The 24,933-nt window shown below is 40.2% G+C and overlaps 1 protein-coding gene across 4 annotated transcripts in view; it reads left to right on the top strand.

The window, feature by feature from the left end:
• Positions 1 to 1,013: 1,013 nt before the first annotated feature.
• The window catches only part of APBA1 (amyloid beta precursor protein binding family A member 1), an 84,746-nt gene continuing 60,826 nt past the window's right edge, over positions 1,014 to 24,933 (top strand). For 2 of the 4 annotated variants that reach the window (XM_027709407.1, XM_027709404.1), the window contains exon 1: positions 1,014 to 1,123. The gene's annotated coding sequence lies outside the window, so the exon portion shown is untranslated. Of the gene's footprint in view, positions 1,124 to 6,627; positions 6,695 to 24,933 lie in introns of those variants that run through there. The other 2 variants (XM_027709406.1, XM_027709405.1) reach the window with 2 other exon arrangements.

The following is a 24,933-nucleotide window of genomic DNA, read 5'->3' as shown; positions in this document are numbered from 1 at the left end:
AATCACTTGTGCTTTCTTCAGTTCTTCCTTCTTTTCAACTTTTTTTCATACTCTCATTTTCAAAGTCTTCATTTGGACAACACTGTGGCATTTCGGCTAGGATTTAAAGGTGCAGCTGTGCACACAGAGTGGCTGAAACATAGAATAATAGGGTAATAGGTGTTACCCTATTATCAAGAACTAAAAAGTGTCTGTCCACTGGAAAGGAAAAACCAGAATTATATTCCAAACTAACACCAAGTTGTCATAGTAATTAGTTAGAAGCCTTTATATGTTGAATACTTACGATAGTTTGCGGTGGGATTTGCCTAAACACTTTGCAGATGTTTATCAGGGTATCTGAAGAGATAAATTCACAATACTGTCAAAATGTACCGATTTAGGTTGCCAACACTACAATTTTGCATTGGTTGTTAGGCATTTTAAAGTCCCCTAGCCTTTTTTAAATTTTTTTATGAAAAACTGGTTAGATATCAATCTGTCTGTGATAAAAAGTGTATTTCTTCTGATAGTTTATTTTGGTTTTGACTGTCCAGCCATATTGTTTTAAATATCACAAAATGCAAGACACCAGCTTGAGGAATTTAGGTTTTGTTTGCATGTGTGGAATCATTGTGGCAGTTACACACAGGGAGCAGTAGCCTGGAGAAGACACAAGATACAATTGGTGTTACAGCCTGGACTGTAGATGCAAATTAAGGTCAAATGCTGTGTTTGTATATGTGAACACGGGAGCAAGTGGGGGAAAGGGACACTGGTAAGCCCTTTATTGCGCGGCAGTAAATCTCCCTGGAGGTCGTGCACGATCAGGGGCCTCAGGGAGGAGAGGCTGCACCGGCTCCCGCAGCTTGCCCAGCAATCCCGAGGCTGCGCCCCCTCCTGCCGTGCCGGAGAGAGGGAGGGGGGAGGTGGGAGCGGCGCGGGCGGGCTCGCTGACGCGGCAGGGCGGTGCGGCGGGAGGGGCCGGCCCGGGCGGTGCTGGCGGCGGGGCCGGAGGAGGAGGAGGAGGAAGATGGTGGCCGCGGGAGGAGCGGCCGGCTGCCGGGCTTTCCGCCCTGCGCTGCGCTGCCGCCCCCACCGGAGCCGCCCTGCCTGCTGAGGAGGCGGCGCGGACCCGCTCCAGGTGCGGAGGGGACGCGGCCGGGAGGGGGGTCCGGGAGCGGGTCCGGCCGTGTTTCTCCCGCGGCGCTGGGTGTCGGGGAGGCAGCGGGCCTGGAGGTGGGTGCCCAGCCCTGTCCGCCTGGCTGCCCCTCTCGGCGGCGGGGGTTGCGGGGCTGCGGCGTTCCTTGTCCCCTGCCTGGGCGTGCGGCATCCCCCGGCGAGCGGGCCAGCGCTGCACCTGCCCCGGGCTGCGGGAGCGGCGCCAGCGCGGCCGTGAGCGCCTCCATCCCAGCCTCCGGCGGGGGATTGCGTGCTCTCCCTCGTTTTATCCGTTCCATCATTTTACGTGGGATGTGCGTACCCCAATGCACTGGTTTGCTGTTGGGTTTTTTTTCAGTCTGTTCTCCCCCTTCTCCCCCTCCCCCCACCTTTTCTATGGTGAAAAGATAAAGGATAAATGAAGGGGGGAACGTGGGGATTTTGCATCCGCCGATCGAGTGGTCGCCGTCGCAGCAGGACGGTCGCAGCATCCCTTTCCGCCGAGAGATGCTGCCGGGATTGGCCTCGTCCCGATTTGCAGCAGGGAACCCAGCGGGGCCTGGATCTCCCCATCCTCGCCATGGGGCGTGCTCTCCATCCCTGGGCTGAGGGGGAGGTGACATCTGCTACCGTCACGTTCTGCTTTTAGGAAAGGGAAGGCGTCTTGATCTTTTCTTTCCGGAAAAGCAGTTTGATAACAATGAGTGCCTGAATCACAGTCGTGGTCGGTGCAGCCGAATGTGCTGCATCTGCCTTCTGTAAGGATCAGTGTTAAGAGAAGCAATTTACCAAGACTTGTTTTATTGCCGGTCATAAACCTGCGTTTTAAGAGAGGTGGAACCATGGGCCTAGGCTGGAAAACTGCAACATCCTTTTTGCTTTCCCCTGTTGTAGATTTTTGGGCTGTGGAATTGCAGTTTGCTTTAGAGAGTGCATTGCACAGCTGGCTGTTTTCATAGCTGCTGAGGAACTAGAAGCCAGAGGTGTTTGCCTGACTCTGCATATATTAAGAGTGAGCTAATGTGGGTGTAGGGCAGATCAGCCATGTAGCGTTTTTCCTGTCTTTGGCGTGCATCGTGTTACACCAGCTGATAAGAGGACACCCAGGTGGCTGCAGGTTTGTGTCTGCTCTGCAGCCATGGCCCATGGGGTCCTGACTAACTTGCCCTTGCAAAATATCCCAGTCACAGTACTCCAGGTTCTGCTGCATTGCTGTTAAATCTGGACCAGCTGCACCTGCCTTTGCAGCCCATGTCAGAAACAAGCACGTGATGGCTATGCTTTCCAAAAACTGATGGTGACATAGAATGTGTTTTTTCTCCTTTGTGCTATCAAACCAAAAGTGAGGTGTATGTTTACCTTTTTCTCTAATGCTGTGGGGAGAAGGGGCAGGGTAGACTGCCCAGAAGTGCGGTTCAGGAGTGAAGGGAAACAGTTATTGTTGAATTATGGGCATTTGTGCATATTTATACTGAAAAATGAAGTGTTCAGTGAGTGATAATGGAATATCACAGAAAACTGCAAAACCAGTACATTTAGTGTTTTAATGTACCTTGGGTGGATGTTGTGAGTGTATCGTGAGTGAAAGATAGCTTGTCTTCCCGAGACTGAGATATCTATGAGCTTTTAGGCCAAATAGATTTCTACAAAATTAATGATGGCTCAAGTTTGGCTGTGTACTATGAATGATGTCATTCATTGGTCTAAGTTTTCTTGGACATTTCTGATTGTAGCTTGAAAGATACTTTTATCTTATGCTAATGCATTATCCTCACTTAAAGTAGCAAATTTTCTGGCTACTATGCTGTCTTTTAGCAGATGGAAAGCCAGCCTTTTGGATGGCTATCAAAATAAAGGTATTCACAGATTAGACCTTTAGTTACAAAATGTAAGAATGCTGTGAAGGGGATTTGGTATATCTAGGTAGACAGAAAAGATAGTTTTGTTGTGTGAAGAGGGAGAAATGCCAAAGCTTTTTAGCATATCCCTTTTTGGTTACTTACTATAAAATCCTTTTCACAATTTCTTAAGATGTTAATTTAATTCTCAATCCCTTGTTTATGATAAGTTTACAATTCCTTACATGTTTGGAAGAGTATAAATGCATTCCCATTTTTATAATTTGTTAGAACTGCCTTCATGTATTTAAAACATAGGAGCTAATGCTTTAGAAGACATTTTGTCATGCTGGATGTGGTGCCATGGTGGATAATTGTAGTGAAAATCTTGTAGTCCATCATCTTTTGGGGCAGGGAAAGTGGGTGTGGATTTTTGAAGGTACAAACATCGTGATCTGAACATTTTGTTTGCTCTATATGGATGTAAATACTTCATAATCTCTTGAATTCAGGGACTGCTAATTTTAAGGCTAAAGTTTGTGTCATCTAAATAGCAACCCTAACCAGAAACCTGAATTCTTTGCATATGAGATTTGAATGGGTTTTAATTGGACCAGGAGTTGGCTTCTGATTTTAAGCCACATTCATATGCAATGCCTACATTCTTTAGCTTAAGAAGCCTTCAATATGAAGATTATGTGTGTCTTTGAAATGTGGTTAACATTTCTTTTTATAAGCAGTGCTTAATGGCACTAGAGCTGGCATAAAAGTCACGAGGGTACAAAGAAATGGAATCTCTCCTGTTGAGCTGCTTGTTTTGTATTTTTAACAGTGTGGGTAGTCTCTTGCAATGCTTTTAAATTGTTTGGCCTTAAGTTGTGTCAGTGTGTGGTATTGTTTATGGCAAACAAAATCGGGAAAAACTAATCCAAAATACAGAAAAGATGACTAGGAAAATACACACCATGTTGGTTCTGTAATATTGCAGCACATAATGTGAGTTCAGGGTTAATATCCAAAAGTAATGCTCATGTTAAAAAAAAAAAATAAACTTCATAGTCTTCACATAGACAAAATGAAGGAAAAATCAAGCAGAGGGCTAAAACTTTTTGCTTACATCTCATGGCCTAGATACTTCAGACCAGATTCAGCATTTTTCCCTTGGCATGTGCAATGTCTTTTATTGATTATAGCTGCTCTGGATTTACATGAGATTGTGAGAATCAGACCTTTTCTCTTATGCTCAAAAATAGAAATAATTAGAAGATATTAGAGCTGTTTCAAATAGTTTAATACATGTCATCTATAGGCAATGCAGCTTGATTAATTAAAGCTTAACTTTGAACAAGATCCTATTACCATAGGTTTAAGTGAAGCCATAATGTGCCAGTAATGCATTTTTAAATGTGTTTTTCTGGTTTCATAGAAGGTGAAGATTCCTACTTAATGAGAGAGCTAGCACACAACCCACTGAAGGCTCATATATTTCTGATAGATGGCCTGTAATACATATTGCATCGGGGTTAAAGGTTTCTGAAAAAGAGATTGGTTGGTTTTGCTTCATAGTAATGATTGATTTGATAAATCAGCTACTAAGAGCAGTGTGATAGTATTTTGCTGTTTCTGGTGCATGCATTGGTGTTCTTCTGAAAGGGCTTTGTGTTTATTGCTTTACTGAAGGGGCCTAGGGAAACATCTTTATTGGATGCTTTCACGTATGCAGGCACATGATGATAATGCCTGTCCTAATTCTGAAGAAATAAATCCAGGAGCAGCATAATGGGTACACAACAGATGTCAATGACAGAGGACTTAGCTGAAGATGCTCTAGGATCATAACAGCGTGTTTGTCCACTAGACCTCTTTCTGCTGGAGACAGTCCATCTTGACAAGAGAGGAGAAATGGAGGTGCAGTTCTGTTTCTAAGGAGATCTGTTTCTATGGAGATGCTGCTAGGCAAGTGGCGTCTCACCTGGTCTATTGCGTTTCCTGTGGTGTTTTCTGTCTAACTGCAAATACTTATCAGGAGAAGTTTCCATCATCCAATAAGCCTCTGTAAGTAACTGTCTGTTGATAAGCAGTGGGGTTTTGTACATCGTCAAGAAAACTAGCGAGGGAAATGTATTAGTAGTATTTAAAACAATAAATAGCCTAGGTGAGGTAAACCACATTGGAAGCTTCTGTTTTTCCCATTGCCTAGTGAAAGGAAATGTTCTCTGATGATTAGCCAATTAAAACCAAAACTTTAAAGTTTTTAAATATGTTTTTTTAGACAGGTACCTTCCCCCTATGCTGTCCAGCCTGTTCTTGGACTATTTATTGGCTCCCTCAAATCTTGCTCATAAGCCAGCAATTAAGCATTACTTAGTTCTTTCCTTCTCATGAGCACTTCCGTAAAAATTACTTTCTTTTAGAAGATGATCACCTTGTCACCCATCTGAGAAAAATGTGAGTGTAGGGAGTGAGACACTTCATTAAAAGTCTGAGTTAATGTGACAGCTGAGCAGCACATCCGTGGAATTTTGACTGAATCCTTTTTGTGGTAATTTCTTTTTTCAACTAATTAAACTCTTCTGTTCCTCTGTGGCACCCTTTTTGTGCATCAGGAGCATCTCTACTGAATTTAGTTTTCAAACTTTCAACTCTAAGAGATGAGCACAGGTCAGGAAAACACCGGCACAGCAGTCCCATGGAGTTTACAAAACTTGGACATCTTGGCCAAGATCATTTGAGCAACTACCTAACATTAACTCGCTGTTGCTTTATTTTTTCCTTTTTGGGGATGTGTATCAGGGGGAGAACTGTCTTTCTGTATGTATGTGGTTATGGTGTTGGTTCAGTATCTAGGAGATATAGGTTTGGTGCCTATATTGATTTGGTTAAATAATTTTATTTCTCTGCAAGTGTTTTCACTTTTGTACATAAGGTTCTGATCATTCCTCTTGTGGTAGTCATTCAGAATTTTTTTTTAAAAGGAACATATTTTGCTCAAAACTTGTTGGGTATTTGGGTGGGCAAGAACTTATAGTCTGGGTAAAAGAAGGGTTCTTTTAAATAAAAGGAGGAGGAAAAGATAAAAACGTAATGGAAGATTTAAAACATACAGAATATGTATATCTTTATTTTCCTAACATATGGTTAATCCACATTTGTGGATTTTTAATTTTTTTTTTATTTATTCTAATAAGTGAGTTGCAGTTCTTGACAAAAGTGTTACTGTTACCATGAATTTATGTAGTGTCTGTTCTGATGGGACTTTGATGATGTTTGAAATCTTGTTGCTTTGGAAATTGCAAATATGACACCTTAAACTAAATACATTTAAATTAGGAAAAACAGTTTTAAAAGGACAACCAAGAGTAATATCTGAAAAAGTTCCCACCAAAGCTGGGTGAGGAAGCACAGGGTAAAAGCTCTTTCTCTAGGACTTTCCCAGGCTAATATTAGCAGAATGCTTTAACTAACACTCTTCAAAGAACTGGCAAACCGGTAGGTTTTTTGTATGTTGCTGTCTCCACTAAATATTGAGGGTGGGTACTGCCATCACTGTTGGAAGAGGAAATAGTTACATTTTGTATGATGTGTGTGGGGAGCTGAGGTGTTTTTCCTTCTCTTTTCTTAACAGCTTTCTCACACCAGCTTTTTTATGATCATAGAGTAACTTGAATTGGAAAGGGTCCCTGGATGCCATCTGATCTAAGCTCTTCTCCAGTCAGGTGACTAAGACAAGGGCTGCTTATGCCGTGTTTGTAGCTCTTGGCTGAACCAAGGCATGAAGCTCTGAATCTGAAATGCTGTGCCTCTTGTGGGTGTAGAACACCAACGCATGCAGAAGGTTTTGCTTACCATGCCAGTGGGATGGACACGGCTGCTAGAAGCAAACCTTCCTCTGACCTACCTTCCTTATCCTCTGCTGGGCAAACCACCTGCAGAAAGCTGCTTGCTTTGCTGCTGGCATTGGGGTGATGGGATTGTTGGAGTGAAGAGAATGTACTGTGTGAGGGAAATGGTGATCTCCTCCTGATGGGTGCTGTTTTTTAAGTTCATCTTACCATTGCCCTCCCCCCAGGAAAGGGTATTTGCTGTATTAGCTCATTCAGGGACCCGATAACTTTAATTTTTTGTTAATTGGATTTTTAAGATGATCAAGATGGAAGAAATTATTGCTCAGGAATTTAAAAAACTTTTTTTTGTGTTAAGTTATGTTTCAAAATTAGAGCACTATTTTTAGAAATGAAAGAATCATTAAGCTGCATTCCTATATTCTGATGTGCAGTGCACATAGCTTTAGCTTAATGAGAAAATCTCTCCCAGTTATCACTGTGGTGAGCCAACAGAAATTTGTTGTAAGTTAAAGAGTCAGTGCAAAACCAGTCTCTAGCTTTGTAATTCCGTTGCATTTTCAGTGGACATTTTACATAACCTTTCCAAAAACTTCATGTATATTTCTGATATTCACAGCTATTATTCCTTTTATCTCAGAGTGATAAATAAGGATGAACTTAGAGTTCTACTTTCACTCAAGAATTATCATCCCTTGCTGGTAAATGATAAATGTAATCCACTTATGAGATTCCCATGACCTCATTCAGACTTTGGCATCTTAATTTTATTTCATAGCAATGAGAAAATTCCGAGTCCTCGAAAGCTTCCTCATGCAGGACTTTTTTGGTCTCAGAGTGATGAATAAGGATGAACTCAGGGTTCTGCTTTTGCTCAAGAATTGTTATCCCTTGCTGATAAGTGATTAATGTAATCCACTTATGAGATTGCCACAATATCATTCAGATTTTGGAATTTTATTTTTATTTCATAACAGTGAGAAAATCCCAAAGTCCCCAAAAGCTTCCTCATGCAGGATCACACTAGGGCTGCAAGGCATATGGGAAGAGATGTTCAAGCTTGATGCCTTCTTGGCAAGGGGTTAGGCATCGGTCCAAGGGGACAGCGCCACACTTCATAATAGGGCTCTGCGTTACCTTCAACATCCACGCTCAACATCTAACTGCTTAGCCCTAGTTTAAAGTCTTATCCAGACGGTTCTAGTGGGTTGTATTTTAAGTGTGGCACCCTTTGGCCCACACTTGGTTTTGGAATCAGCAATTTTAGCTGCAGTTAAAATTGAGCGTGGATGTAGGACATCCCCACATATTTTTCCATTTCTCTACTGACAAAAACTGTAAAGACTGAATGTTGTTATTTCAGCTTAGGTCAAGCTGCTTTTGAATGCAAATTTAAAGGCTACATGAAACATGTTTATATTTTAGGAGTTACAAATTGGGATGTTGAAAGTGGTAAAAGGTATATCAGTCATCTCTTATGGCAGTGTCAAGGGAGCTTGCATGAGGTTGGTGGCAGGACTGGATTATTTAGTAAAAAAATTGAACTTGCCTGAGATTTTCAGTTGTGCATAGTACTGTGTTCACCCTGTTCAAACTTCCTGAAGCCTTGCAAGCACTGTGGCAGTACAGCTTTGTAAATGGTTTCAAGCTGAAGTCCAGATTTTAACATTATTTTTGGCTAAAGTAATTGGTGCAGTGATTACACGTTGGTAGGGAAGTAATTATCAACATAGGGCTTTCCATGTTGGTGCCTGTCATTGGTCTTTAAGTGTTATATCCTATTTCAAGGAGAGTAGTGAGGAAGGGAAGAGATTTGTGTAACTGGAGCATCCATCTGGTACATTTTGATGACACAGCCTGATAGTGGGTTGTTACTTGCAATATCTAGCAAGGACATAACATATAATATAAAAAGCACCTGGCTTTGTACCTGAATTACATATTCAGACTGCTGTAATTTCTGAAGTCTGTTTATTCTTGCACATTTGTTTGTTAACTGAATCTTTTGAAGACACTTGGTGATCCAATGACCAATGACTGCTTAAGAACAACATTCATGAAATCAGAACGTTTTTTGTCATGGGGAAGAAATTACCCGAAAGATCTCCACCATGCTTTGATTATCCAAAGCGCAAATCTTCTGGCTGCAGTCCTGTCTAAACAGAAAATGTATGAATCAACAGGAATATAAATCTGGTAACTGTTTTCTGCTGACTAGAGAGACTAAAGCCTCAGAAGTTTAGTCTTTTGTTCTGTTGCTCATCAGCTGTGATAGGCTTTCCCCACAGGCAGTAGTTTCTGAATTCTTTTGTGGTGGCTCCCAAGTCTGTTCTTGCTGATGTTTATGGCTTAATAAGTAAGCACTGACACAGAACTGATGAGATTTTTGACATGTTCAGTTATGAGGAGGCAACTGAGTGTCAGAAGCAAACATGGAGTGAAAATATACCAATTTCAATATGCATTTTATGAGATGGGGGTGATATTGTTGCCAGTTTTAGTCTGGGGACTCAGGGAGGTAGCACTGCTTTTCTTTTTGTTTCCAGGATTATCTTTACAATCACAGATTCTTCAGTCTCCGCCCAGGTACCTCAGGGGAAACCTTCCTGTATGCTAGTTATAATTTTATTTTTCCTGTCCCTAAGTGTAGCATGTAAAAATTGAATTCCTCCTTGTAAGGCATAGCATTGTCATGCTTCAGCTCCATCTGCACGTGCAGGCACTCATGACAAGGTGCTTGTGGAAGCTAATCTCATGCACACATTTTATTTTGTATCTGGTGTGTATCTGTTTATCAGTGTGAAGGTTTTGCTGTGGGTACTTTGTATTTTAAATGCCTTTGAGTTGTGTGTGGTGGGGATTTACAATCTTCTTTTTTCTCTTTCCTCCCATCTGTATCTGGTTTGTAAGTAACATCATAATGTTTTCTGTTTGTTTCTTTGTCCTGAGGAGGCTTATTCTTCTGCTTCTAAATGTAACCCCATTCATGACTTCCCAGTATGTGTGACTTATTTCCCAAGAAAAAGCAATAATGTAATAGTGGATTTTTATCTGCAAGGGGTCAAGTTTAGAAAAACAGCCTTTGCAAAGGATCTGGTGAACCTGTGTTAGACACACAGGGACAGAATTGAATAACTTTGTGTCTGGGTGTGCGTTTAATCTAAAAACATATTTTTCAGAAAAATCCCCACCTTCAAGTCTTGAAAATTATTGGACAGTCATAGACTGAGTTACTGGGAGTACCTTAGAAATTAAAAATTTCAGATACATGACCATTGTGAACACAGAAACAGCTTCACAGTCTACTGTTTGGAGCCAGTGGCCTACAGCATCTAAATAAATTATTGTCTCTTAATGCTGAAGACTTAGCAGTGGGTGGTGACTATTCTGCATAACTCTGGTCCTTCAGACTCAGGAAAAGTTTGTCCATTTTCAGTGGCCTTGTGAATTTATGGTCAAAGAACTTTTTCTCTATTTTACATTTGTTTCTTTTTACATTTGTTTCTTTTTATTGATCTGAATATACTGTTGGGATGGTATCTATATGTATATAAATAAGATGGCATCTGGTTTTCTTCTGCTATGCCAATAAAGGTACTCAGTGAACTACACAAATTGAAGGCCTTGTTGTGACAGACATCTACACAGTTTCTGTTGTTATTGTCTGCCTATGAAGTACGTGGCACTTCTGTAGTCTTCGGTTAGCAAATGAAGTTATGCTGTTGCTGCTGCTGTGTTTGTACACTGCTTTATGTGAGTGTTTGCGTGGTTTCGTCAATTCATTAGGAACAAACGCATTCCTGGATTCTTTCTTTCTCCATTTTACATGGTAAACCTTATGCTGTCAAAAAAAGAATTTTTTTTTTTTGTTCAGCTCTTTGAGTTGAGGCATGACAGGAGTCCAAGGTCAATGGTTGTTAATGTCTCTTGTGAGGAAAAGATTTCACCCTGCAATTTTTTTATCTATTGAAGAGAAATAGCAAGGAGTACAGGAACTGAGTTAAGGGTAATGTTAGAATCTTGATAGCATGTTTCCAGTGTTGGAGCGTAACTTGCTTCTGAAGCTCTTTACTTTGAAAGAACTTACAAACTTTTGATCTCTGCCTGAGTTGTGCGTCCCTTACAGCTTGAGTTGTTTGTCTTGAACAAATAACAGAAGGACGTTAACAGGGTAGGAAAGATTCTTAATAACAGGACTGAAATGTTATCTCCCTTTTTTTAATAAAGGGTAATAATCTTACCTCCTAACCAAAAAAGCTCTGGTAGAAGCGATAGGAAACAAAGCTATGTATGGTAAGGAGGACTTAACTGTGAATGATACAGTGAGATACAGAAAGAACTAAGCATTCGAAAAAAAAACATCTCCATACTGATGTCTATCAGACTGTGAAATAGTCTCCCAGGGAGTGAGGGAAGATACATTTTTGGAGATGTGAACACTCAGTGATGCAAGAGCTTCAACAATACTGTAGGGAGCAATCCTCACCTTGAACAATCTCTTTCAGAGGGATTTTGACATAACTTTGCTTTTCACAGTCCAGGATGAATTCATCCTTGAAACTGATTTAAGCAGCTTTTCTTTTCTTCTTTTGCTTGTCACCAGATGTAGTTTTCCGATGTTGGTTTTTTCTCATGAGAACAACAATTTGGTGGTGAGGTAAATAATTTTGCTTTTTAGTTTTGCCCTTGAAGCAGCATTCCGTGACTCTTTCAGTGGCCAACTTCTTTAGGTTGACATTTCAAGTTGAGCAGAATACGGTAAAGGCTGAGAATGTATGTTATGTGTTTGATCTTGCAAAGGAGAATCAGGTGATCATAGTGTAATTACATATGGTCATGCTATGTAGCAACTTTTTTTATTCCTTTGCAATTGATCAGAATGCTTCTAAAAGTGTGCCCTGTACCAACGGGTCTATCTTTGATATAGTTACAAACATTACCTACTACATTTTGTGCTACTTGCCCTTCTTCTGTCAAAAATACACGTAAAGTAAAACCTGTGGAAAGATCAACTTTCACTTATAAGGATCAGATAGATGCACAGTGAGTGGCAGAGGGAGTGCAATCAGGTGCTGGGTAAAAAGAGATTAAGACAAAAATTGTAAAATTGTGCAAATACCCTCAATGAAACAATGTCTATCATGTGAAGGGGGTTAGTTAATTTTTTTGAAAGTGGTAGAACAGAGACAGATGTTTCAAAGTTAAAGGTATTGAAAAAAATAATTATAATTATTGGGAGAAACCATAATAGTAATGCTGGATTAGCAGAAGCACTGCTAGGGAATATGTTTGGAAAGTTATTAATGGGATTTGGTAGTCAATATAGATCAACAAAAACTCTTTCAGATCCTGATTGTTAGATTTTCCTTCCAGAAAGTGTCATTTCTAGCTCAGGTGTCTTTAACTGCCACAGCTGCCTACCGAAAGAAGGTGCTGTTGTTTGTACACAAACCTTTTTTTATGAAATGATGAAGTGGATATTATAATTGCAAGGTGCCTTGAGCTATTTCAGAACATTTGTCCTTTCTTCCCCACAGGAGGTTCCAACAGTGCCACTGCACCCCTGAGGATATTCATGTTTTTGAAAGCTGCGCAAAATCCATTAATTTGATAGACCTTTCCAGACCTTTAAAATTGGAACAATGGTGAAATAGCATGAAGAAGGTACTGTGGTTCCCGTAGCCATGTGCTGCGAGTTGCTCACCCTGGTGAGGTGACCCAACAAGAGTGCTGCATCTGTGGCTTCTGTTCTTGAAGCCTAATCAGTGAAACAGAGAAATTACCTGCTCTACTGGTGTTGTGCCTGTCAGTTGTGCCTTATGGCTGCTGTACTTTTCCTGTGCTGTGTGAGTAGTTTGAGGAGTTTGAAGGCACACCGAAAATCTGCCAGGGAACAGTCAACTTCTGGTTTTGGTTCTAAATCTGGTAATAAGTTGCTGATGTTGTTGCTGCGTATGCATCCCAGATCAGAAGTCACTGTGAGAGTGCTGGAATGGTAGGGTAGGTCAGGTGCAGAGTGTGTGACTTCAGAGAACGTACTATTATTAGATTTATCTTTTCAATAAATACAAAACATGTAATTAAACAACTACTGCCTGATGCCTTGGGCCTATTATTAAGGCATTTTGCAGTTTTCCATGACTTTATGTTAAATTCACTGAAGCTTGTACAAAGGTTTAGCTTGAATGTGTATTATATAAAAAGTGCTACAAATACCTGGAAAATACCTTTTCTTTGTTTCTTTCTGTGTAGAGCAACAAAGAAATCAATGGAGGTACACTGTTGCTTTAGTGTTGAGGGAGCAAGGGTAGAAGTAATGAATTGATAATCCTCTCTGTGTGGGAGATGACCTTTTTTATTTAAACTAGCACTTAGTTTATTTTGATAGTAGTTATTAAATTGTATCCTTCTGTTTACTAACTGCTTACTCTAGAATAGCTTCTGGTAAAGCCCTGTAAAGATGTTTTCTGAGCAATGAATAGGCTAGCTGAGTGTGGTGTTGTGGAAACCTTGGATAACAGCTGAGGCTATGCTTTTGAGCCTCAACATACAAAATCTCTGAAGTGGAAATTAGTAAGAGTGAAAGGTATTATCAACAGCGAGCTTTCTGAGCTTAACTATATCTTACCTAAGTGGGATTTTCTTCCTGGGGATCCCAGGATTGCAAATCCTTAGGTATTGAAAAAGTAGAAAATACTGTCTGAAAGTCTCAAAGATTTTTTTTTGATGTAGCAGGTCTCACTGATCTGCTTCTAGCAAAACTAGTCATGTCCCAAACAATGATTTTCAGGAATGTAGAAGAAGCAATGTTTTAATGAGGAAAAAACAATCTATAGGCTTCTGATTTAAATCTCTAGCTATGCTCTAATCCTGCCAGTAACAGAAAACTTACTTGGGAACTGAGCTGAGGTGGCACCGAGGCATTGTGCTTGGTTGATTTTTGACTTTTTCAACTTCTTGATGAGCTCAAAAATAAAAATACCTTTTTAACATTTCGTACACTTGTTTGTAGATGGGGAAAAATTGCACCCAAAGAAATCTGTAAGACAACAGACATGCTGAATAAGTAGACTGTTTCCTAAATAGCGCTCTTATGCAAATCTTTTTTTTAGACAAAATGTCTCTTTTCCTCTTGCTGGTAGTTTTGATTCTGTTCTTGTTGAAAGAATTTGCTTATTTGGGTTGAATTTGGTTTTGTTTGTTTATTTTTAATTGTAAAGAGGTCTATTGGGCAAATAGTAAAAACAAACAAACAAACAAGCCCCCCAACCAATAGAACACCCCCTGCCAAGCCTAGAAACTAGTCAATATGGACTCTGGGCGGCTATTTCAAGGCAATTTTTATGTTAATATGGTATTTTCTATTGTGAGCATCTAAAAGTTGTTCTCCTCTAATGTACAGGTTTATGAAGCTTGAGGAAATTAAAAAAAAATGTCTCTTACCCATCATGTTTATGGTAATGTAGATAGGTTGAAAAGAGATTCCAAATCAATAGTTATATAATAGTTTCCACATAAATGACTGAGGTGTTTTAAATTGTCTGCCTTCAACAATAAGGATGCATTTCTTTATGTGATGCATGGGCACTTTCAAAAGCTTTTAATTACTGTTTTGATTGTTTATTTCTAAGTTTCCACGGGATTCAACCAGTGGTTTTGGCATTAATAAGTATCCTGACACTACCTTGTTTAGAATTCTTCAGTGGTTTGTCCATAGTGACAGAATGTATAGGTTAATACAAAAACCAGTAATGAAATCCTACATGTGCTTTGGAGATGGAAGAGACACCATTTAACCTTATTTGCTGGCTATCTTTTTTAACTTCTCCTGGAAAGTAATAGGTGGATGGGAAAATGACCTTTCAAGGAATTGATACGACTGCATTTCTGTATTTGAGACGTGCTCTTGTGCAGTTATTCCTATGCTTTATCTTTTGCTTTCTGTCATTGCTTGCCCCTAGTTTGGTCTTGTCAGAACTCAGAAAATCTCAATAGCAGGTCGCAAAATTTAGAAGATATCAGTCCTGGAGTAAAGCCAAGCAGGAACATCATTTATCAAAGAAGTGATTGCTAAGTAGCTGAATTCTATACATAGTGAACTTCTGGGTAGTATGATGTTGGTACATTTGTACAGAATCTCATAAAATAAACCTGCGGTTGATAAGGTTACAACAGGCAAACCAAGTATCTTCCTATGTATGACTTGTAACCATGTGGAGTACCTTCTCCTCTGCCCCAGCTCAGCACCTGGCAGGAGAAGGTGGGGTGCCTTCTGCTCCCTGCCACACTGGTGTACAACTGTGTCTGCCTCAGGTGTTTTGAAATTTAAAACCTTTTCAGTATCCCATGTTATTCAAAGCAGCAGACTGTCTGGACTACTCACTTTCACAATACAGTTAGTTTGTGTTTGGAGATGATTGAAAGTGAGTTTGGGAAACCTGACACAAAGAGTGGCTAGCCCAGCTTTTCTTAGGAAATGGGCACATTCTTTTCCACCTTTCCCCATTAGAGAACAAATGACCCTTCTATGTCTTGTGCATGTCCCATGCAGAACCCTTGGGTGATTCTTGAATGTATCTTCCTTGTGGCCTTTCCCATGGGAGATGCCACAGGAATGCACAGGGCTTCTGGCTGGCATCAAGGCCACTCTGTAAGTGACAAGTGAGTACAAGGTTTTAAGTAGAGACTTGAAAGTGCTGCTGCACTAAAAGTTTCTATGAGAGGATCTGGGAGATGTGTCTGGTCCAAAGCCAGGACTGGTGAAATGAAGAGAGTCTGGCATTGGAGATCTGTGTAATGCATTAAAGACAGCCATGGGACTGTGATTCCCCCAGGGCTTTGGAGGAGAAAACTCTTGAGGAATTACACAAAGACATATGGAACCTGATTTTCATAAGATTCGTAAGGATTTCTTAAGTCTGCTGTTCTTATACTGCTCTATTGCTTTCTTGTCCCACTCCCTGTATCCTTACTACACATCTTCCAAGAAAGCCAGGAAGCTGGTCAAGCAACAGAAGAGGGTGAGGAGAGCATCAGGCTAAAGAGCTGCTGAGCTGCTGGCCTGGGCATCCATGTGGATTGGGCTGCCAGCGGTTGCTGGACTTCTCACCCTTCTCCTATTGGGATGATCAACTGGGACTGCCAGTGAAGATTTAAGAAAGTCCATTGTCTTTGAGACCCTTACAAAATGAATTTAAAATTGGTCAGTGGCTAAGAAAGTTAAGGATGAGAAATAAAGTTGGTTTTGGATTATCAGCCTACCAAAAGAGCCTACCTTCCAATGTTTTTAATCATAGTGTGTTTTTTTTCCCAGCATAATGCTATTCATAGGTTATAAGTCTTACAAGCTTGAGTGGCTCTTTGTTTTCTTTTTGATAAACAGCAATTGACAATTAGCAATAGAATATCTTAAATCTTTAATGAAGCTTTAATTATGTGTGCATTTTTACCTGAGTAATATCAACTTGTATAAAAACATTAGGTATACTTCACATATGTTATTACCTCTCCACAAAACTGCTCATACACAGATAATTGTTTTATTGTTTATACTTTATGAGTTTGTTCTTGCTTATGGCTTTGGTGAACACTTGTGTTAGTTTGGGTTCTGGATGGGTCTTTAAAGAGTCGATGCTATATGAAGTATAGAATTTGTATTCGTGTATCTAAAAATAGATTTTAAATGTTTTGATTTAAAATTTTTTTCTTTATAGTTCTTAGTACTCTTAAATGTCATACCATGACAACTTCTTTCTCCTTTTCTACTTTTTTCTTTCTCACTGAGACTTGAGTTATAATTAATTGAATAAAATATTATTGAAGGAGATTATTAGAATCCTTACCTGGCTCTTTTTAGTTTCAGCACTTGTCATTTTGCAGTTGCAGTGACCTTTCATAAAAGGTCATGCTGCTAATAGTAATATTTTTATTTGCACAAACAATTTTTTTACAAATGAGTGAGCTCTTCCAGAGAGTAGTTTCCATTGCTTTAGAAGAGGTAAAGAACTGTGTGATAATCAGACTTTTTCTTTTTTGAACTATTTTTTTGACAATTTTCCATGAACATCTGAAATAATTTTGAGTACCTGCTATCATTAGTGGTTGTGCTACTACTGCTGTACAATGAAATGTAATGGATTATAGAGAGGAAAACTCATCAGTTAGAAATAGATTTGCTAGACAGTAGGCTGATTTTCTTGTATAACAACTACCTGAAAAGAGGCTGTAGCCAGGTGGGGGTCGACCTCTTCTTCCACGCAACCAGCAACAGGACAAGAGGAAGTGGCATCAAGCTGTGCCAGGGGAGTCTCAGACTGGACATCAGGAAGAATTTCTTTACTGGAAGAGTGGTCAGGCATTGGAATGGGCTTCCCAGGGAGTTGATGGAGTCACCATCCTTGGAGGAGTTCAAGAAATGACTGGATATGGTACTTAGTGCTATGATTTAGTTGACATGGTGGTATTTGGTTAGTGGTTGGACTCAATGATACTGGAGGTCTTTCCCAACCTTCTGATTCTAAGCAGTATGGCAGTAGCCGTGTGTGTCTCTGGCCAGTGTTTTTATCCACCTTGCCAGCAGAATTTCTTCATACAATACCATGTTGTTTTTTCATTCTGTATGATTACTCAAGTAGACTATGAAAGAACTTTGCCATATCAGAAAGTATGCAGTTGCTATGAAGGCTATTTACTTTTTTGAGAATGGGTTGGGGTTTTTTTGTGGTCATCATTAGGAGTTTATATGCTAAACTTCAGATTGAATGCTAAGGCTCGTTTGGATATCTCTTTCTAATTTTCTAGCTTTTGCTTTTGACCTTTTACTGAATTTCCCATTATTCTTTCCCAGTTGATAAATTTTCATTCAAAATTTAATTGCTATTAATTCCACCTAAGCAGGAGACATAAAAGTGCCAAATAGTCCCACTCCATCTTTGTAGAAACAGATAATGATCTGCCATCAAAGTGTACCACCTCCTGGGTTCCTGTTTGATTTGAAGGACTGACTTACTAGTTTCTTTGATGCCTTTCTCGTGGGATGCTCTTGAGTATTGTTCATGAAGGAGGTAGTGCTTTGTTGTCAGGAAAGTCAGGAAAGGCCTTTGCAGTATCACACACTAGCCATCCCTCAGTACAAGGGTTTTTATTGCTGGAGTGCAGAACTGGGTAGCTGTGCTATGGTGGGGTGTGCTGGCTGAACCTGAACTGAGGCATTTTGCCTGTTTTATCACATCTTCCATGGGTGAAAACTTGTTGGTTAGTGACAGAAGGGATTTTTAGCCCACTACTGGTTATTAAAAATTAGTGTTTGTTCTTCTGTGAAGTGCCTGCATACTAAAGTAACAGGAGCTCTGTGCTGTTATGGTGAAAAAGCAATTCAGTCTGTAGGAGTTTTAAAACAGGATGCATCACTTCCTGTCACTTTTAGTGTTGTAGAAAACTACATGAGCCTTACATTGGTATAACACAGTGCCTTCAGAGCTTGTGAACTGTGGAACAAGGTTAAGTAGCTTAAGAGATGTAAGTATTCTTTGTCACCACTGAATCAAGAGATTTCAATTAAAAGCAGGTTAAAGATGCTAGAAAGAATCTAATCATAGTAAGTTACTCTTTTCTAAAGAATTTTAAAGGTGGGGTTTTATTTTGTCAATATATGATTTTATTATTCTGTTGCCTTCTACATTTTTAATTTCAGTTCCTGAGGGAGAATTATACAAATACTATGACTTATCTTTGATGATGGGTTACTTTGACATGTTTTTAATTTTTTTTCCTCTGGTAAATATGAGACTTTCTTTTGGTGATAATTTCTTTTAATTTTAAATTTAATATTTTTCTTCTCTTTGCAAAAGGTTTCCTGGTCTAAAATTATTTATTTATTAGTTTCAGTAGCAGTGGGAAGAGTCTGTGTGAATTCCATGTTATGCTTCCTTTGAGATTCATTTTAATCTCAGCTGTAAGACACATTATGCAAACTACAGAGAGGAATCTCATTGTTTAGATGCAAACCTGCATCAAGGTGGAATTTGTGAGATTTTGACAGTAGTATTCAACATTTTCATTAGAGATTTGAAAACTAGAGTGGAGAGGCAGCAGTCTGTGGGGATCCACCAGGGCGTTGGAGGACAAGAAAACAATTGCAGTGAGTGTTCAGAGATGGAAGGCGTTGCCCTCAGCAGGTACCAGAGCAAGGTGCATGGTATCGCAGGGAGGGTGCAGCTGGCTACTAATCCCTGTCAAGTGGGGTTTGTTTAGGCCAATGAAGGGACGGTCTTTACAGAGTACTGGAAGTATCTGCAGTGAAGAGGCAGCAGACAATCTGTGCTTGGTTTGGCAGGACTGGGTATAATTAACCAGCTTCCACTGAAATGGTGAGGGGTCGGATGAGATACTGGGAAAACTTTACCAACAGTAAGAATATTGAAACAGTCAAATCTGACCGAGTAACCATGGATACTTGGAGGCCTTTGAGAATGGATAAATACACATATCAGAAATGTCATCAGTGTCACTGATGCTGACTTCAGGAACAGGGACACTGATATGATTGTGTCAGATGGCATCTCAAGATATGACTTAGTGATTGCAGAGTTTTTGGGATGCTGTCAAAGAACTGCAGTTTGATCGGTTTTGTAGACACAGGTAAAATTAAGGCACTAGAAGGAGCCACCTCTTTCCCCCCCTCGCAACTTGGTATTATAAAGCCACTATTTTCCTTTTTTTATCACAGCAGTACCCTTGCTTATTAGTTCTAGACAAATTTGGAAGAAGAGACCTCAAAAATAAATAAAACAATTCATTTTTAATGAAATTGCTGATCAGATAATGGGGAAGTGCCTTGACTTTCTTCTCTGAAAAGAAGACAAACTGAACTCAGCAGTTGCCAGTTGGCAGGGCAGTTGTATATATTGGACAACCACTGCTTATGTAGCTCTGGATTCAGTGTAGATTATGAGGGCCAGCCGTGTCCTGGGGGAGAATCAGGCACAGCATCACCAGTCAAGGGACGTGATTGTCCCACTCTGCTCTGCACTGGTATGACCTCACCTTGAATATTGTGGCAGTTTTGGGCATTGCAATATAAAAAAAACATCAAGCCATTAGAGAGCATCCAAAGCAGGACTGTAGGGATGGTGAAGGGTCTGGAGGGGAAGCCTTTTGAGGAGTGTCTGAGGTCACTTGGTGTGTTCAGTCTGGAGAAGAGGAGACTGGAGGAGACCTCATTGCAGTTACAGCTTCCTCGTGAGGGGAGGGGGAGGGGCAGGCACTGATCTCTTCTCTGTGATGACCAGGGACAGAACTTGAGGAAATGGCCTGAAGCTGAGTCAGGGGAGGTTTGGTTAAATGTCAGGAAAAGATTTGTCACTCAGAGGGTGGTTGGGAAGTGGAACAAGGGTCCCCAGAGAAGTAGTCACAGCACCAAGCCTGACAGAGCTCAAGATGCTCTCAGGCACATGCCCTGCACAGGGCCAGCAGTTGGACTCAGTGATCCTAATGGGTCACTTCCAACTCAGCATATTGGATGAATATATGATTCTATTTCTTATCTGATCTGGATTTCTTCAGGTGTTAGAATTAATTCTGTTATAGTAGAAGATGGTTTAAAAGACAGAGAATAGAAAGCCACAGGGATTTGAGCTTTTGTCTGAGCAACAGAATTGTTATTATTTATGAAGTGGTCATCCCAAATGTTCACAGAAAAAGTGCCTCCAACATAATAGATATGTATGTGTATGTATGTGTATATATATATATATATATATATATAAAAATATGTAGTTTTATGACTACCTTTATAGGTTTTGACTCCATCCATTATTTTTCTCTTTTTACTGCTTAGATTTTGTATGTAATCTGTAGCAGACAAAATAAGAACCATGCTGGACTGCGGAAAAATACCAATGACTTTGTCAAAATTGTAACCAGTGATTTCCAATATGTAATTTAGATGCTGAGCTGAAATCTTATGACATACCCAGGAGGCATCTGTAAAGGGGGGCTGTTTACAGTTCATGGTTTTAAGTGAGAGCTGTAAACACAATGTAATGACTGCTTGTTTTCTGGTGGTTTAAACCTGTCCATTTGTATTCTATATTGAACACTAGCTGTCTCACACGTTAGTTAGAAATCATAACGCATCTGAGCACCCTTTTTACACAAATAATGTAGGTGGAGTGGAAGAAGTCTGGCTTTCTTGCTTTTCAAGTAGATGTGAAATCCCATAAAGCTCAGATTGGCTTATCCTCTCTCTGTCAGAAGCTGAAGCCTCTACACTTGCCTATACATGTTAAGTATTTTCACCTGACACGTATCCTGTGTGGCTGGTAGTCTAAGCTTTGACTTATGGTGGAGCATGAATTGGATTAGAACATGTTTACACTATGAGCTCAGATTATGGATTCTTTCCTGCCAGTTTACTTGTTTCCTTTGAATGCAAGTTCTATGGTGCAATTTAAAAGGGGAGTAGATGTTTGCAAATCAGTAACGTCAAAGCCACAACTGAAGCCTGCAGTAATCAGTTCTGCAGGCTGATGTTGCTGTTGCTCAGTTTTCCTGGGTGTTTGTCTCTAAAATAGACTCTGCTTGCTCTTTCTGCTTACTGAGTGGTTCTGCATTAGGGATAATGTCCAACATAGTTCCCAGAGGAAGTGAAGAAATATGAAGGAGATTGGTTTGGTGCAAAATACTGTCCCATCTCTAAGTAATTGAGAACAGCTATATAATATGATTCATGTCTCAAATGGAACAGTGTGCCTGAGAGAGCAAAAATGGAAATTGCATATACAGAAAGGGGGACTGAACTGCAATATGTTGGGTAGTAATATAATACACAAATCCGTTCTGCTCAGATTCTTACACTGTAGTATTACCGAGGGTCTTGGTATAAATGAATGGGTAACATGATTAGTTTATCTCAGCATTGCTGTGTATTGAATTTCCATCCTGATTGTACCTTGGCTCACCTTGCTGTCTGGTGTGGTATGATGTTTCTAGAGCTTTCAGATGAAATGATGTAGTTAAATTTATGAGTGTTTCAAATTGGAATTAAGTTTCTTTTACAGTGCAAAAGCAAAACAATAATATGTTAAATCAACACAAAATAAATGAGTGCTAAAAATAAACAACGAGGAATTATTCTTGTTCAAGTACAACTGTTTTCCATTTTTTTTTAAATTTTTCGTGGTTAGCGAATACAGAGAAGTAATTTATACTGCCTGCATTCCAGAAATGAAGTTTTAATCTGGAAAGATTTGCATGGCTGTTCTCTCATCTCTTAAGGATCACATCAGTTGGGAAGAGACTCCCTCGGCTAAAGAAAGGCAAATGTTCCACCCATCTTCAAAAGAAAAAGTCAGTAATAGAAAATACATTCTGTTTAGCCTCACTTCTGTCCCAGGAAAAATGTTGGAGTGAGTCCTGTCGGAACGCATTTCTGGACATGTGAGGTATGGAGTCAGTCATCAGGAGCAGTCAGCATGGATTGACCAGGGGGTAGATGATGTTGTGTTCAACATCTCTCTCAGTGACCCAGAGGAGAGGCAAAAGGCACTCTCATAAATTTTGGAGAATGACACCACACTGGGACAACCAGTAAACCTTGGAGGGCAAGGCTGCTGTTCAGAGGAGTGAACAATCAGGGACCTGATGAAATTTTAAAAGGACAAAGGCTATGCCCCATTCCAGGGGTGGCAGAGACTGTTAAACTCTTGACAATCATACAAGATTGGACAAAAGGAGGTGGAAAGCAGCTCTGCAGAGACCATAACTACTCTGTGCAAGTGTGGTGGGTTTGACTGTGGCTGGCTACCAGCTGCCCATCCAGCTGCTAGTGCATTTCCTTGCCTCAATGGGACAGGGGGAGAGAATAAGATGAAAAAGCTCATGAGTTGAGATAAAGAATAGGAAAATCACTTACCAAATACAGTCATGAGCAAAACGGACTTGACCTGGGGAAAATTAATTCAATTTATTATCAATGTAAAATAGAATAGGATGGCAAGACACAGAAACAAAATTAGACCACTTTTTCCCTGTCCTCTTCTTCCCCAGCTCAACTTCTTACTTTCATTCATGACTCCTCTATCTTCTGCCCATGCTGTGCAGTGCAGGGGGATGGGGAACAGGGTGGGGGGCTGGGGGTGTTGTGGTCGATCTATAATATCTCCTCTGCTGCTGCTTCTTCCTCACACTGTTCCTCCAGCGTAGGGTGTCTCCCATGGGAGACAGTCCTTCATGAATTGCTCTGTTACATGGCATGGAACAGTCCTTGGTCTTTTCTCATGGAAGCCAACACTGCAACCTCCCTGCTACCCCAAAACATTGCCGTGTAAACCCATTGCAGCCACTTTCAGACAGGTCCAAAACTCCTAAAAACAACTTTTTGTGCACCAAAACCTCAGTTAGTCAAGGAAGCACATAGCATTTCTGCTCAGACTTGCAAGAGTGGCTGCTGGGAGGGAAGAAACATGGCTGGAGGTGAAGTGTTGGATGAACATGACCCACAGTGTCAATCCCAAGGGACTGCAGCTCCCAGCCAACCCAGGATGGGGCAGGTTGCTCTAAGAGATCACAGGTTTTGGAGGACTCGCACCAGGACAGAGACGCCCTTGATAGACTGCAGCTAATGAAGGAACTCAAGCTGGAGTGGAGGAAATGAATTAGAATCAAGCAGCAGTATAGCAAGACAAGTAGGAAACAAGGAGCAGCAGAAAGAAACCATACAACACTGGCTCCAACCTCCTGCATTGCCTGTTGCTTGACTGTGGGAACTGGGAGGGGCTAAGTGTAAAGTGATAAAAACAAGAGAAGTTGGGACTGGGAAAGGGAAGAAAAAGCATTTCCTTAAGTGTTTAATTGTTTTTTTCTCAATACCTAAATCAGTAATCCTAAGGTTGTGATAATTGGCAATAAGTGAAATGAAGTAAAGTTCCCTGAGTCAAGACTGTTTTGCCTGCAGCAGTGCCGTAGCTGTTGTGTGATGCAATGTCTGAAAAGCAGATTTGTGATATGCCTTTCATTAATGGAGGACTAGGTTACGTGTTGTGAAAACATTGATCAGCTAAATGCTGATCTTTTAAGCGTAAGGTATGTACAGCTACACTGCATTACTGTAGCATTTCTGCAGAAATCTTAACAGAAACACATTGATTTTAAAAAGCCCCCAAGAGTATTTTGCAGTCATAGTAAAGTTCATTATCCAAGTGTCCTCTTTCTAGGCATGAAGGCTTAGAAAAAAGTGTAAAATCAGAGTGAGTGTGTTATGATGCTTTCTCAACCTTGTAGCATTTCAAGAACTTTGTCAGTCAGAAGCAACTTTTCAAAACACACCATACTACAGCAGTTTGGTGTATTTTCACCAGTTTCTGATGTCTCAGGTAATCCTTAGATTGTTTTAAGAACAGCTAGCGTTGAAGGTTTTTTGTTGCTTCCATTTTCCATTTGAAAGGTGCTGCAGAACCTACTTGTTATTTCTTGTCTGAATTTTAGTTATGCCTATTTGTTCTTTTACCAACATCATCCTTTGGTTTAACAAGGTTGGGTTTTTTTACATTCCAATTTCTGAGTTTTTTTTTTTTGTTAAGATCACGTTAGGCTCTCCTAGACTCTTCTTGTATGGAACTAGAAAGCTTGTCCTAGATGCATCCTTGTGCATTGACTCCGAGCCTCTGTGGTTTTGGCTCTGAGATTCCAGCTGAGGTCTGAATGAGGCCTTTTGGTTGCGTCTTTGTTTGGTTTGCGGCTTGAATTCTGATCTCAGTTCCTGGAAGCTCCTAACAGAAGCAATATTGGGACACACAGAGTGATAGAGCCTTCAGTATTGAATGTAGCTATTTCCCTTTGACTAAAATGTAGTGGAGTGTATTTAGTGCCCTTTTGGCCCATGAAGATGTGTTTACAGCATTTAAAACTGATGTGTAGTTCTTGAGCAGTAAATTTCAAGATGCTCTGGTCTAGAGAGCGTCAGAAGTATTTTACAATATGCAGAAAACGAGCAGTCTAAATAATGAAATCAATGCAATTAGATATTTCATTCCTCTAAGTTGTATCTTTGCCTTGATTATCTTTCCCTTATAGGTTTTCACATTTCATTAATTCTTCTGCAAATTCTATGCTTC

This window comes from Neopelma chrysocephalum, unplaced genomic scaffold (assembly GCF_003984885.1).
Source record: "Neopelma chrysocephalum unplaced genomic scaffold, ASM398488v2 Primary Assembly neopelma1_96778, whole genome shotgun sequence".
Classification (NCBI taxonomy): Eukaryota; Metazoa; Chordata; class Aves; order Passeriformes; family Pipridae; genus Neopelma; species Neopelma chrysocephalum.
Note: the sequence above shows the minus strand (reverse complement) of the source record. Positions and strands in the feature narration are given on the sequence as shown.